This window comes from Alligator mississippiensis, chromosome 1, assembly GCF_030867095.1.
Source record: "Alligator mississippiensis isolate rAllMis1 chromosome 1, rAllMis1, whole genome shotgun sequence".
Taxonomy (NCBI): Eukaryota; Metazoa; Chordata; order Crocodylia; family Alligatoridae; genus Alligator; species Alligator mississippiensis.
The window spans coordinates 374691667-374704907 of record NC_081824.1 but is presented as its reverse complement, the minus strand read 5'-3'; the positions used below and the strand labels follow the sequence as shown (position 1 = coordinate 374704907).

The 13241-nt window shown below is 38.1% G+C and overlaps 1 long non-coding RNA gene across 1 annotated transcript; it reads left to right on the top strand.

Moving 5' to 3' along the window:
* Positions 1–709: 709 nt before the first annotated feature.
* LOC109283024 (uncharacterized) lies at positions 710–9029 on the top strand. The gene is made up of 2 exons (XR_002090068.2): positions 710–1010; positions 8466–9029. It is a non-coding gene; the product is annotated as an uncharacterized LOC109283024 (long non-coding RNA).
* The last annotated feature ends 4212 nt before the right edge of the window (positions 9030–13241 follow it).

Here is a 13241-nt window from a genome sequence, read left to right as displayed (position 1 = left end):
AATGGTTAAGATTAGCTCAAGGTTAGCTAACATGTTTTAGCTTGCCCTGATTTGATCTTTACTTTGATCTCTTCCCAAGCCTACATGAAAGTGAATATCTCTTTCTTTGATTTACCAAGGTCCACCTAAAGCTCTTTAAGGACAGTCTTGAGCAACTAAATTGTGGTAACCTGCATGTGCCCTAGGAAAAAAATGCAAAATCAAATGTGACAACATGCCCTAACATACGATCTTCTACTTTTTCAGTTTATCAAACCCACAGAAGCTTCACTTCTGTGTAACTTTATGACCAGATGTTGTCATCACCAATGAGAGACATTCAGAATGTAGGCATTCTTTCTAAATTCGGAAACAGAACTGTTTCAAATCCACAACTTAAGAAAACTGAATTTCTCCACTAATGGCTTTTAAGGTAATACTTTTCCACTCTCAGACACTGAGGATGGAATTTTATTTTGCCTAATGAGCAACCAGTATAGCTTGAGACTAACTACTATCAGATTAACTATTTACTTGAGTCTAACTGCTACTTGCTCCACTTTCATGCAGAAGTAATTCTGTCACCCGTTCTGGATGTGTAAGTGTCACTGTGACAGGGCAACAAGTCTGCCCCATTACAAAACTCCAGGGAAGTGATGGGAGACAGAAAACTTACCTTGGCAATGAGCCTAGGAAGGGAAGAATGAGATGATGAGGAGAGAAGGGGGCAGAGACACCCAGATGGAGGAGAATGGGACTCAGATAAAAAAAAAAAAACAAAGAGCTGCATGGGTAGAGAGAGTAGGGAGAGAGTGCAGGCTGAAAGAGACACAGGAGAGGGACAGAAGGATTTAAAGGGGAACAGAGCTTGGAATTAGTTCCTGAAAGAAGAAGAAAGAAACCCAGAAGAAGTATGGAGAGACTACAAGAGAGAGACAACAGATGGCAGAGAGAAGAGAATGGAAGAAGAGTCTCAGAGAGAGACTTACCTGGGAAGCCAAAGTGAGGTGACGACAGAGACTTCCGAGTTGGTGAGTCCAATTCCCGGTGACATCTGGTACCTTCCCAGGGACCTAAAAGGAATAGAACCAAAGTGGATGAGGATTAACCAAGGGAAGTGAACCCCACTTTTAGATATCAGTAGAAAATACAAGGTGGCACAGGATTGCCATTTGCTTGGGATCTGTGCGGAGAAGAATGGGGCAGGGCAAGCAACCAAGAAAGTGAGACTTCCCAAAGAGAGGGAACTAAGTATATCCAAGAGAGACATAATAACTGTGCAGACATGTTATTTTGCTGAACCACAGAAACAATATCCTCTTTGTCTCTCAGGATTGCATTTATTTCCCTACTTTATTCCATTGAAATCATGGCAGGTGAGAAATAAAGGAAATTAACCAGTTAATATTAAAAAGAGAGTGTGTTTTATTTTTTCAGGCATAGCTAAACTCCCACAGTCACCCATATATAGGGACCTACCAAACACATGATTTTGCAGATTCTGCAGAGTCTGGCATTGTTCTGTTTCTATAACAGAGGGCATATAAGAATCAGCCCAAAGTAGCTTAGTCAACTAAATCAGAGATATTTTCCAGCTTCACTATAGTCATCCACTTGGTGAAATAAAATTCTGTCCAGCCTTTGTATAAAATAAAACAAAATAAGATCATACCACCAGCAACTAAAGAGAAATAATAATAAGAGGAAGTACTATGGAAACACAGTAACAATGAACCCACAATATGAAAATATTAAATAAGTCCATCCCAAAATTACCTTGTGCAATAGTCTTTGTTTTAATTTTCCAACATGCTATTTTGACTATCCAGTAGAAAATATACATTTGATAACTCACTCCCAATATATTTTCCCTCTGGAGCATACATACATGGTTTGCTGCCAGGGGCTAGACAATTCTCAATGTAAGGGATGAACTAAGGTTGGTCCCTGTCCAGCCCTCTGAGGGAAGTGTTGTCTGGCTTCTATGAAAAAAATATCTTACTGTGTAACCTCTACTGATAATCAGGGATCCTGGTTTTGGGTGCTGTTGTGGGTGCTGGGCCAAGGAGGGGTCCTTAATAGAGTTAATTCAGCTTGTATTCACCTTTTTTTCCTCTTACCAACATAAGAGATCCACAATTTCAATTCTGACAGTATTCATTATTTTGAAGATCTAGATGAATCTTGAATGGAGGCTGTAGCCCCCAAAATATATTCCTCTCCCAAGGTAAGAACATTCCAACCCAACCCCCTCCTCTCACCCCTCTGCATTTGCTTTTCTCATAACTAGGGATCCTGATTTTCTCTTATTAAAAAAATCCCCAATTTTTCTGATTAGAAAAACTAACTCAAAATCCACATTGGGTTTCATTTTGATCATAGAAAAAAATGTGGATTCAGGGTTACTTTTTATAACTTGAAAATTGGGGATTTTTTTTTTATCAGAGAAAACCAGGATTCCCCCCTCATAACAGATTCCCAATACCTTGGGAGACATTATTTAGGTTAGCTAACAGCATAGCAAAGTACAGTTCTGCTATTTTCAACAACATGATAAAAAGTTAATGATGTCTCATTGCTCTAACACACAGATCTTAAAACATTTTTCAAAACCAATGAAAATATTGTATGGAAAAGGTGAGTGTTGCCCATGAAGAAAAAGAAAAGAAAAGGAAAGGAAAGGAAAAAGAAAAAGAAAAAGAAAAATATTTCTCTTCCTTTTTCCTTATTTAGTTCATCAATAGAAGACAGCAGAGAGATCCTTTAACTCTTAAAATCCAGATATATAGATATATAGATATAGATAAATATCTATAGATCTATATTTATAGAACTATGGATCTCACGCTCTTTGTCCACACACACACACACACACACACACACACACACACACACACACACTTCCTTAAAATTCAATTAATTTACTTAATACTATGTGTTTGTTCTTTGGAGTGCAGACAAATTAGAGATTGCTTAATGTTAGCATTTTCATGGTCTCAGTTTAACAATGCTTCTTTCTGAGAGTTACTGTTAAACCAAGGTGACTACTCCCTGTTGCTATAATTGGAAAGAAGACAAGATCTCTCAAGGCTGAGTAAGCAATTAACACACCCATTTATATAACAGAAAAAGGACATAATCTTATATACAGACTTTATTGATGCCAGTAAATTTTCCATGTGCAAAGGACTTTCTATATTTTATTTTTTCTAGATTGAAAAGAGAGAATTATAGTATATTCCACTTACAATTTGAATACTATTGGGTAAGAAACCCATAATAATACAGACCCTACAATCACCTAAAATCAAGTATCTAAAATATTTTCATGACCACACTTTTCTTCTAAACATAACTGCAAGATTTTAGGAAGATTTTACACCATAGGTATTTACAATGTTCCTTGGACAACTGTCCCAGAGAGCCCTCTTGGGTTCATCAGTCTAGATACAAAGAATTATGCAGTACGTCTAAGGGCTAAGTGATTCATTAACAGAATGTTTAAAAGTGATTTTTCAAGTGAGTATAATTATGCCCATAAATATATTCAGTTGAAAAAATAAGGATTTTAGACTAAAGATTCAACCTTAGTCTAAAAATGAGCTTGCATTTACCAATAAATAAATAAATAAATACATTTAAAAAAGGATTTCCCCATTTTCCACTGACTGGAAATCAAGTTAAAATAATTCACTCCAACTTGTTCATCTCTGAGCTCAAAACAAGTAAAAAAAGTTTAAGCATAGTGGATGAATGGTTTGTAAATTTAAAAGCTTCTGGAAACAGGAATTATGAAGTATTTTCCCCACTTCTGTTTCTAAGCTTCACCTATATTTTTAATAAAATTTCACAATATTTCAAAAACAATAATTGATATTCTATAAATGAATATCATATTTTTAAAAAGTAAAGCAAATATATATATATATATCTTATCTTTAGCAGAAGTCAGATACCAACCTGAAATGTTATCAGAGTAAAAAGAAGCAATAAAGACAAAGAAAAAAAATCAATACACAGGTTAAAATATCTATAGGAAGAAGTAAGAAAAACTAGGTGAGGAAATAACCTCTCAGTCTATGACAATCTGCCATTGCAAAAGTAATTGACAGCAATCAATGGACAGCATGCACAAATATATACAGCCTATTTTACCAGGGCCTCATCTGAAACCTTTTCTAGACATAGATACTTTACCTATTAATTTTAACAACACTTATGAAATAAGTAAAAAGAAATGAAAAAAAAGAAAAAGAAAATATGGCTTCACTTAAAGCACGCTTCATTTTCTCTTCCTTAATATGTGCGTAGATATTTCAGTCCTGAAAAAAATAACAACTTATACTAGTCTCAAAATTTTGCTTTGATGCATAGCTTCAAATGAGCATGTATGAGACATGAATTAAATGAGGTTATAGGATTTTAATGTATGAGATGCTGCTGGGAAAAAAAAATGGAAAGAGTAGTGTTCTCAAGGTTCAAGCCACCAGAGTTCCTATAATTCCTGAATTACCTAGAACTAAGCGCAGAAATGACTTATGTTCAACCAACCCAACTATATTTTGAAAGCAATGAAGGAGTATTGCCCATGAACAGGTTGTTTCTTCCATAACCATATTCAGTTATGTTTTATTTTACTTCAGTTTTAAAGCTTTTTTTTTCCTTCCCCAAAGAAAATCAACCACTGAAATATTATTAGTCAAGCAAATTTATTTCAGTCTTGCAAAATTCAAGGGTATCTACCATAGATATTACATAAACAGTGTAACAATTACATTTTAATATTTCTGTGCAGTACTATCCATCATAAAAATAACAGAACTTAATGTCTGATCAGAACTAAGAAAGGGATATTGCTTTATATTTTTCTCCCAAAGGAAACAATATTTCCCTACTTAGCATGGGTTTGATGGTGCAGTTATTGATGAATTCTTCTTCCAGGTGGCCCATAAAAAGGTTGGCCCATAAAAAATATTGTTAGTGCACTGGATCAGATGCATTGTATTTCTGGAGGTGCAGGTGTAAGATCCAGGAATGACGATGGTTCTGTTGTGACTGTAGTTATTGTGGGAGTGGTGGGATGTGTTGGCAGGTTTTACATTTCTTGTCCCAGCATGGTCTGGATCCATTCTGTGTGCTTTGGGCCATAGGAAGTTTGCTTTTGGTGGTGAGGCTGGTGAGGTTTGGTGCTTGTTTAAAGGCTAGGATGGGTGGTTCTGGAAGATTTCTTTAAGCATTAGGTTGTCTTTTAGTATTGGTTGCAATTGTTTGAGGATTTTCCATATAGGTTCCAGGGAGGGCTTGTATGCCATAACTAGTGTTGTGCAATTCATAGGGATTTTCTTTCTATACTATAGCAATTATTCACATGGTATTTGGGTGGCTCTTTCAAAAGTGTGATCTACCTGTCTGGCAGAGTATCCTGGTTGAATGAAAGCCCTTTTGACATTGGCAACGTGACAATTGTGAGTCTTCTCTGCAGTGCAAATTTGTTGGTATTGGAGGGCTTGGCTGTATAATTCATCTTTCTTGGTGTGTTTAGGGTGATTACTGGTTCTGTGCAGATATGTATGTTGGTCTCTGAGTTTCTTGCATATGGTAGTTTGTATTTTACCATTCTGGATATTGATCATAATGTCAAAAAGGAAGTGTTGGTGCTGGAATAGTCAAGAGATAGTCTGATGGAGGGGTTATGATTACTGAATTGTGATGGAAATCTATTAGAGATGGTAGGCTTTCAGTCCAAATGATGAAGCTTTCATCTATATATCTTAGGTTTAGCATGGGTTTGATGGTGCAATTATTGATGAATTCTTCTTCCAGGTGGCCCATAAAAAGTTTGGCCCATAAAAAAATATTGTGGGGCCTTTTTGGTCCCCATAGCTGTGCCCATGATCTGGAGGAAGGATTGGTTATTGAAACTGAAGTTGTGTGTGAGGATGAATTGTATAAGTTCAGTAATATCTTACAGTAACTGATAGTTTCTTCCTGAAATGTTTGTATATTCTTGTATACTTCATTCATGATGACCAGGGATGTCCTAGTTTTCTCTCATTAAAAAAAAAAAATCCCGATTTTCAGATTAAAAAAAAAAAACCAACAAATCAATTTTTCCCATAATTAAAATGAAACCCTATTATATTAGCTGTGTTTCATTTTCAAGATTACAATTCAAACCTATGTAATCAAAAATATGTATTAAAATCCTTCTACAGTTAGAATGTAAGGAACAGATATAGTATGTTAAAAATTACAATGGAGAAAACTCATTCTTGGTTTTCTCAATAAAGGGCTGCATTTTTTTAATACTATTATTTATGTAATTGTTTGTTATGCACTACTTTTCTGAGCAGAAATTAGAAAATTGAAGTTTTCTCAGAGACAAAAACTGAATTGTTATACAATTTTTAGACCCTACTGTTGCCCTCTGGGGTCAGGCCAACCCTCAGGATCTCAATATTGTGCTGTTAGGACGGTGTGACACAATTGCACATATACAAACACACAAATCAATTAGTTACATACACACACACACTACCAACTCAGGCACATACACATCCAAACCAGCCCATAGGCACATTCATACCTATCACCAATTCAAGCACATACACTATACACCCCAAAAGTTAGACAAAAATCAATTGTCCCTACCTGTATACTCAGTACACATACACAGATCACTCATCCGTATATTATGCACACAATGACATATATACATACACACACACTCACCAGTTCACACACATACAACCCACCTACACACACAGATAAGTTCCTAACTTGGATGGTACAGTGTGTATGTGTGTACTTGGGGTACCTGGAAAGCTTGGGGGAAGGTTCAGGTCAGAAAGAGAGTTAAAGTATCAGGAGTGAAAGTTGCCAGAACAGGGATTAGAACCTATGGACTAGAAAGAAGCTGGTTGAAGAACTGAGGATTGGGGTTACTTAAGGTAGATTGGGGCTGGAAACTGAGGCAGACAGCTGAGATATTGGGGGTGGGTAGATAGGTGCTGGCAAGGAGGAAACAGTCAGGAAACAGAAAAACACCCAACTCGGGGTTTCAAAATAACAGATTTATTAAACAGACAACACACTACACAGCTCCATGAAGTTATTGGTTCCCACATATACATACACACACACAAGCACTCACAATGGCAGCAGGAGAAAGATACTCAGTGGAAGTGTTGGAGTCCAGGTAGGGAAGAGAAACAGAGTCCAAGTCCTTGGTTGAAGAGAGGTTGGGGGGTGATAGCTCCCTATCCAGGCTGGAAAGAGGTCTTTGTCCAGTAGGTGTTGTCCAGAGGGGGGTCACCAGCAGGGCATCTGGGTGGATAGGTGGTGTGGCATGGTGCTGGAGAGGGAGTCCCACTGGGTCTGTCTTCACTGTCCCTTTTAATGAGGCAGACTACCTCTTATCTCCTATGGGGAGGGAATGTCCAGGTAATGTCAGTCCTCTTCCAGAAGGTTCCAGGTGTTCTTACTGAGCATGTGCAGCTTTGGCACAATGGTGGGTTGCCTCATCTTTTGTATCTTGAATTCTGAGGGTGGTTCCAAGGGCTGGATCCTTGGTCCAGGTATTGGTGTTGATGGTTTGGTCATTCAGAGGAAGCTATTTTTAGACCTACTGCCATTGTCTCTCAAGCACTCTCATTCATCCCCATTCATTCAGGAACCAAGTTACATAGGAGGGGTAGTATGAGTCATAGGTTACACAACCGGGCATGGGGATAAGATGGAGGCTAGACATTACAAGATGGAAACTTGACATGACTTATGCTAACTTACATATATAGGCCTAAAACAGTAATCACACAATATAAAAGCACTAAAAAATCAATACAAACATAATAATTATCACTTATAAAACTGTGGATATCTATATCAAAATAGCAGGGTGCTTATTTGCAGAGGGGAGAGAAAAATAAAACTTACTACCTAAAATAAAATGTTAAAGCTTATCCTACATCTTAGTTTACTTATAATTATCTATAGGGAATAGAAAGGGAAAGGAAAAGTCAGAAATAGTTGGGGAAGGGGAGGGAGTGCATTTTAAAAGAAAAACAAAAGAAAAACTAGTGGTTTTGCTACACTATAAATTCTATTATTTGTTGAAAGTTTACAGGGTTTTTAGTTTTGAAAAACAGCTATAAAAATTACCTTCCCATATTAAAACTGTCCATTTCCATTCTGTCTTGAATATCTTTGATGTTACATCTTGCCTTCTTAAAGCTTAATATACCCAATATTGATTTACTTACCTTTTTTATGAATCTCTTTTTTACCACTTTTTTTTTTCCTCTTGTACCGTTCTCTTTTTGCCGAGGCTCACAACCTTGACATCATCTCTGTTTCTCCTTCATCTCTTTACACATTCAGATCATCTCCAGATTCAGTATTCTCTTCCCTTCAACATCTCAAGTCTCTTTATTCTTTTCCATTCTTATGATCATGTCCTCACAATCCTTTATTTTAAACTTCTACAGCCTGAACACCTGCTCACAATTCTATCTAAAAGACAACTGTTAAAATTATCATCCTTACTAGTTGATCAGACCAGGCAATTCATCTATCTGTGCTGGTTTAGCAACAACAACAACCACAGCAACATTTTAATCAACCTTTGAGGAAGAATCCAACAGTATCTGGTAACAATATTACACAACAGTCAAGTGGAAGAACTGAGGCAGCACACAGTAGCCAGCCAAAATTGCAAGAAGATGTGGTTTCAAGAACTGATAACCTTATGTCTGTACTCACTGGTCAACATTTAATCAAGGAGATTGAATGAAAAGTAATTGATTTTAAAGCTCTTAGCTGTTTTTGGTAAAAAGCAATACAGCATACATTTCAAGCAAAAACTAATGGATTTGTTGACATCGCATCAATCACGGTGCTTTTGTGTAAGAGTTGTCCTTCTATTTTGTAAAAAAGTTGTCTATGATTACTGAAAAGCATGACACCCTGTTGCAATACATTTCTTGTTGAAGAGCTCAGGTTGCCTACACATAAAAATATAATAAAACACTGCTCTGCAAAATTTAACTAAACCTATGTTTCCTATTTTGTTTTACTGAAATTTTATTTTGGGCTTTTTTCAGCATGAGGTTATGGTCACAAGTTGATTGATATTTAAGAGCTTTAATTACAAAAACTGTCAACACTTGGAACATTACTTTAACAGCAGCACAAAGAAATGGACAACAGGCTGACGTCTTTGCCAGTGTATAATTCAGATGGGGAAATATGGATCCAAAGATACTTATACATCTGAAGATGCTTTACTGCTTAGCTTTATTTACTCTACACAAATGCTTTATTGACCACCATTAAGGACAGTGAAATTATACTCCCACATGAAGGGCAGGGGCCTCTCCCTGAGGCCCCTGCCCTGGCTGACCCCATCCCCCCAAGCCCCCCAATCCCTGCCCCCCCACCCCACACTTAAAAAAAAATAGCACTTACCAGCAGTTGGAGCTGCTGTGTGGCTGACTGGGGCCCCACCCACATAATCCTGGGTAGGGTGACTGCCCCAGCAGCCCCAGCCTGGGCCCTGCTGCCCCACTGTGCTGCCCAGGAGGGCTCTGCCAGGAGGCCCCAGAGCCCCCCCACCTCTGCTTCTAAGGTAAGCACAGGCTTTTATTTTCCACTATTTTCTGTTCTTTTCCTGGGTTTTTTTTTTTTTTAAGTGATGGTGCCTGGGGTTCTGGGGGTAGCCTTGGGGGCCTTTGGGTGCAATTCGGGGGCTGGGGCTGGGTGGGGCACCCATTAGGGGGCTGCAGCAGCTGCTGGGGATGGGGTCAGGTAGGGAAGCAATTGGGGGCCTGGGGTGAGGCATATGGCCCTTGCAGGGAGTGGTAGCCCCTGTAGGGGCCATTTGGCCCCCATTGGGGTCCAAACCCCCTGTTGGGGCAGCAAACCCTTTCTGTGGGGGCTGAACCCTCTGTTGGGTGCCCATAGCCTTTGTGTGGGGGCTGGACCCTCTGTTGGAGGTTCAAACCCCTTGTGTTTCATCTGAAACCCTTAGGGGCTGAGTCCCCTGTTGCAGGGCTAAGTCCCCTCTTGGGGGGCTGTAGCCCTTGTGTGGGAGATATCACCCTATGGGAAAGCAGCAAAATATGTATTCATGAATTCATAAAACCTGTATTTCGAATTCACTTTATTGTTATGACAAGAGACTTGCTTTAATACTGTAGATATATCAATAAAACATTGTCCAACTGATCGCTGTCTCTGTCTCACTCTCACTCTCTCTTTATAGTGGTCTTTTGTTTTACTTGTGGAGGAACATGGATTTGGGGGCATTTTAGAGAGTGACTTTGGGATTTTTTTTTTATCAGGGATTTTTCAGTTTTCCAATAGGGAACACCAGAATTCCTGCTAGGGAGGCCAGTGGCAGGACCCTGCTTGCTCAGAGCTGGCACCCTGGACCCATCTAGCTGTGGCTTACCTCTTGGACAAATGGGGCCAGGAGTACATGCTTTGACAGTTCAAAGCAGGCCAGCACACCCAGAACATTTTCCAGGTAATAGCTTCCCAGATGGCCGGACAGGGGGCACAAATGGCAGTAGTGCCACACAAAGACCAACCCTGGAACTGCTGTCCACTGGCAGCTGGCCCAGCACGTGCACTGTAGCAAAAAGCCCTAGCTCAAATTTGCACTGCTTCTATTTGAGCTGCTGCAAGCACACATGCTTGTATGGGTGGACACACCCTCTGAAGCACCCAATCATTATAGATGTTACAGAACCAGATTCAAGTAATGCACTGCTTCTCTTGGTAAAGCACTTTTTGCTTTGTTTTGTTTTTTAATATCAGCAAGCAGCCAATGTTCTATTGTGTTACCCCAAGTTGGATTTACCTTTACTTTTGTTTATAACAATTAATCATTTAACTAAATTTACTTAAATGTATATCTGATATTGTTATTAGTCTGTTAGTGCTGAATTGAGTGGGAGGGGTGAGGAGCGAAGGGGTGGGCAGGGAACTTTTTTCCAGACTGCTGATATGTTTCTATAAAGAGAAATTTCAAATATCAATGAGTAACTGTGTGTAACCTCTCTCTCTCTCTCTCTTTTTTTTTGTTCTGATGGTCATATAACACTATTGTATGCTTACCATTATATAGGCACTAAGTCACATGGAAATGTTTTTTTACTATAGCAAGCTTCTAATAAAAGTCCTGCTGGGCTGTAATATTATACTCTAAGTGCTATAGGTCATTTGATTTTCCAGTTGACTGCTTACTCTTCTCCTCTATTGTTAAACATATGAAAATATTTCTGATACAAAGTCAACAAAACATGTCATAAATGATTAAAAATATATTGTTCGGTTTTTCTTGTCTAGGAACTCTAATTGCATATTTTAATAGAAAGCATTTTTGGGTGGGGGTTGTTTTTTGGTTTTGTTTTTTTTTAATAAAGGAATCAGAGCCCTTGCTTTTCTTGCCTGAACTAATTATTAACCTCGTAAAGCAAAAGCTAATTCTAATCACACATGAGCATGCTACTTTCCAGACAAAAAAAAATGCTAAATTAAAATAAGTGATTTTCAACCAGGATGCCACAAGATCATTTTAAGTGTTCCGCACAATATTAGCATATTTAGGTATGCAAATACCCACACATGATTCACAAGATAAACCCAGAGATTTCAAAGGGGAATCCATAGTTACAAAAACAATCTGACCTGTTGTGGTCTGAGTGTTTGCAACAGAAGAACTGATTTATTATTTTTCTGTAGTAAAAGGTCTGCATTCTCCAAGTGGTATTTTGATTCTCAAAAGGTGGAGGGCTACTGGTTTAGAACATTTATTTTCATAGCCCAGAGTATTTAGTAAATAGCTTTATTGTACCACATAAAATGTAAGGTCGAAAAATTTAAGAATATAAGAAATTCTGTAGTAGACTAGCCTGTTAGACCCTGACTCCATGCAGCTCCAAACGACTAGGGAGACGACGGTTCAATTACCTGTGGATCCTGTTACTCATTATCCTGAGTGGAGCAGGGAGCAAACACCAGCACACATTTCTTGCAACAGCTTTATTCAGAATGGAGACAGCTTTGGGCCAGCTCTCTCACCATAAGGGACAAGGAGCAGCCCTGAAAAATAGGTTCATCCTACATTTATACACTTTGGTTTATGCTCATTAACATTCACTCTTCCTCTGTCCCACCTTCTGTTCCACCCATTTCTCCTCACATCTCAAGCTCTGTCTCTGTTTACTGTTTGCTTCATTACCATGGAATTACCTATGCATTTAATTCATTTACATGTCTTTTTGCTATAAGCGCATGTCTAAGACCTTGACTTCTTTTCTTCCAGCAATGGGTGGATTCTGAAGGTTTCTTTAGGAATCACCATCCAACCTTTTGCAGATGTTCAACTTGGTTACATATCCACATTCCAATCTGTTTTTCTGTCCCAGGTGGTGCCATCCCCACACTTTTTGGGCCCCTGTATCTTATCTTGTTCCTTGCTGTAGCTGGTTCACAGCACATAGATTTGATTGCTGCTTTTTTTTCCAGAAAAAATGGTTAACATGATGAAAATGGTTACCTAGTAGAGAAAAATATTATATATTTGATTTGATATATATATATATATATATATATATATATATATATATATATATATATCATATCAAAGCCTTACTCCAGCTGCAGATTCAATGTTCCCCAACAGTCCGATTGATGGTCACTCTAACATAGAACAGAGGTCCATCTATGCCAGAATACTCTCTCTGCCTGTGGCAGAAAGAAGAATGTAATTAGAAAAGAATGTATGAAGGGTCTACCCAAACTGAACTGTCCCTGCCCCTCTTCACTTACAGCGTCTGTCATTTAGACATCTAGGAAGTTCTGATTTGGAAATTGCACCTCTGATGGATCTAACCTGCATAAATTTATCTGATCCTCTTTGGAACTTGTTTAGGGCCTTTTTACATGGTAGTTTTGGGTAGCTCCTGCAGATTATAACCCCTAGATTGTTTGGGCATTAACTTCTAAAACTAGTGTTAAGCACTCATTAGCAGAGATCCTGATTTTGTCTAATAAAATAAATCTGCAATTTTCAGATTAAAAAAGTAACCCAAAATCCATGTTTCCAAGATTAAAAAGAAACACTACAATATAGATAGATAGATAGATAGATAGATAGATAGATAGATAGATAGATAGATAGATACACACTAGTGGTATTTCATTTTAATCCACATTTTCCCCTGATTTCATTTTAATCATGGGAAAATGTGGATTTT